Genomic DNA, 3,129 nt, shown 5'->3' with positions numbered 1-3,129 from the left:
CACTTACCCCGCTTATTTTGGTCTAGCTTCCACATATAGAGAAAGCATTTGACCCTTGACTTTTTGAGTCTGGTTTATTTCACGTAGCATCATGTTCTCCAGTTCCATTCATTTAACAGCAAATGTCATAATTTAAGTCTTCATTATGGTTAAGTAAAACTCCACTATGTACATACACCACGTTTTCTTTATTCACTCATCCTTTGATGGGTTCCTGGGTTGGTTCCATAACTTGGCTACTATGAATTACACTGCTATAGCATTGATGTTGCTGTATTACTATTGTACTCGGATTTGAGTTCTTTTGGATAAATACATAGGAATAGGAGAGTGGTTTGTCACCTTTTCCATCTTTTCAAAGGATCAACTTTTGGTTTCTTGTTTCTCTGTTCTATTCTCTACTCCTGTGTTCCTTTCCTAATCTTTGTTCTTTCCCTTATCTGTTGCTATGGGTTTTGTTTGGTCTTTTTCCAGTGTCTAAAGTGAAAAGGAAAGTTGACTGATTTGAGATCTTTCTCATTTTTCATATAGACATTAGCAAGTATAAATTTCCCACCAAGAACTGCTTTAGATGCATTGCCTAGGTTATGGTATGTCATGTATATATTTTCAGTCATCTCAAGGTATTTTTTTATTTCCCCTCTAACCCCCATTGGTTATTTAGGAATGTAATGTTTAATTTCCACATATTTATGAATTCCCCAAATTTCCTCCTGCTATGGTTTTTATTTTTATTTATTTATTTATTTTTTGGGTATCGGGGATTGAACTCGGGGTCATTCAACCACTCAGCCACATCTCCAGCCCTATTTTGTATTTTAGTTAGAGACAGGGTCTCACTGAGTTGCTTAGCACCTTGATGTTGCAGAGGATGTCTTTGAACTCATGATCCTGCTGTCTCAGCCTCTGGAGCCCCTGGGATTATAGGTGTGTACCACCATGCCCAACTGAATTTATTTATTTTTTCACTAAAGAGAGCAACTCTATTGAATATTTTTCTATTTTTTCTTGGCATCTTTTCTTTCAGTGTTAAATGTAATAATGTATTCTGGAGAACATACTCAGTTTGATCAATCCTTTTAAGTCTGTCATCTTGTTTTAGGGTGTAACTTGTTGAACTTCTGTCTGTCAACCCATTATTAAAATTGTGATATTGAAGTCTACAATTATTCTCTCCTAATCACCAATTTTCCTTTTTCTTGATCAGGTTTTGCTTCATGTATTTTAGGGCCATGTGTATGTCAATTATATCCTGATAAATTGACCCCTACCTCATTATAAAATGTAATTCTTGCTCTGTAATAGCAACTTATGTCTTGAAGTTTAATTTATCTGATATTAAAGTATAATCACTTCTGATCTATTTGGTTTCTGCTTGCATGTCATACATTTTTCCAGACTTTCACAGTGGCACATGCCTGAATCCCAGCTATTCTGAAGGTTAAGGCAGGAGGGTCCCCAGTTCAAAGGTAGCCACAGAAACTTCGTGAGACCTTAAGCAACTTAGTGAGACCCTGTCTCAAAATAAAAATAGAGGTGAGGAGGCAGCGGTGGCAGTGCTGGTGTCCGCGGGACGCTGGCCCGGGCTGGGGTCTGGCGAGAGGATGGCGGCCGCTCCTCGTCCTCCTTTGAGGAGCCCCACGGGCTGCTTGGATGAAGGAGGTGGCTGAAGGAGACTAGACTTGGAGTTTGGAGATTTTATCCTATGGGCAACCTGCTGCAACTGGTTCTGCCTGGATGGACAGCCTGAGGAGGTCCCACCAGCCCCAGAGCCAGGACACAAGCCTATTCCAACCCTGAGTACAGCTCCTTCCCTTCCCCAACAGGCTTGGAACCAAGCTGCAAGGCCTGTGGAGCCAACTTTGCAAACACAGACAGGAAGCAGACCTGTTTGGACTGTAAGAAAAATTTTTGCATGACCTGTTCAAGCCAAGAGGGGAATGGGCCCGGCCTTTGCCTTCTCTGCCAACGGTTCTGAGCCACAGCCTTTCAGCGGGAGGAGCTCATGAAGATGAAGGTGAAGGACCTGAGGGACTACCTCAGCCTCCATGACATCTCTACTCTAATGTGCCGGGAGAAAAAAGAACTGGTATTCTTGGTGCTTGGTCAGCAGTCTGTAATCTCCGAGGAGGACAGGACTGGTGTCCCCACCTTGTCCCAGGACCTTCCCGAGCAGCAGGCCTTCCTGACCCAGCCTCATGCCAGCACAGTACCTCCTACCTCACCCAGCCTCCCTTCTTCACCTGCACAAACCACCTCTGTTCCTCCTGCTCAGGAAAGCCAGCAGGCCAATGACCATGTGTCTCAGGGCCAAGAGGATCCTGTCTACCTGGAGAGCACAGCCAGAGCACCTACCATGGATGAGATCCAGTCCATTGACTCTGAGAATAGCTTTGTCCCAGGCCGGAGGGCCCCTCTGTCTGACCTGACCCACCTGGAGGACATTGAAGGCTTGAGGTGTGGCAGCTGAAAGAGATCCTGGCTCGCAACTTTGTCAACTACAAGGGCTGTTGTGAGAAGTGGGAGGTGATGAAGCAAGTGACACAGCTGTACAAGGATCAGAAAGGACTCCAGCACCTGATGTGTGGTGCTGAGGACCAAAACGGGGGAGCAATGCTGCCTGCACTAGAGGAGAACCTGTGTAAGATCTGCATGAACTCACCCATTGACTGTGTTCTGCTGGAGTGTGGCCACATGGTAACCTGTAACAAGTGTGGCAAGCATATGAATGAATGTCCCATCTGCTGGCAGTATGTGATCTGAGCTGTTCACGTCTTCTGGTCCTAAGGGCTTGTACCAGTTTCTTCGGTGCCTTACGGGGAGATAGCCCAGGGCATCTGGGCTCAGGGTTGGTCAGCTTGCAAAGGGGCAGGCTAACAGGAAATTTTGTAGTGTTCGTGTTCCCAAGACTAGGGCAAGTAAAGATGCCGTGTCGTCCCTTGGCATGCCTGTCTTGCCATAGGGGTGCACCTCTTGGCTGGCAGAGCACCCAAAGCCAGTGGGAACTGGTACAAATCACATGGGTGAGTACCTGTATCAGTTATCTTGGGTTGATGGCAGTAACTGATCAACAGAGGACTTTCCAGCACTTGGACCATGTCTTCCTTCCTCTGAGAACCTAGACACATT

General features: G+C 45.5%; 1 pseudogene; it reads left to right on the top strand.

Annotated features, from left to right (window-relative positions):
• The first annotated feature begins 1,604 nt into the window (after positions 1 to 1,604).
• Positions 1,605 to 2,787, top strand: LOC124959339 (E3 ubiquitin-protein ligase rififylin-like; annotated as a pseudogene).
• Positions 2,788 to 3,129: the final 342 nt, after the last annotated feature.

This window comes from Sciurus carolinensis, chromosome 11 (assembly GCF_902686445.1).
Source record: "Sciurus carolinensis chromosome 11, mSciCar1.2, whole genome shotgun sequence".
Classification (NCBI taxonomy): domain Eukaryota; kingdom Metazoa; phylum Chordata; class Mammalia; order Rodentia; family Sciuridae; genus Sciurus; species Sciurus carolinensis.
Note: the sequence above shows the minus strand (reverse complement) of the source record. Positions and strands in the feature narration are given on the sequence as shown.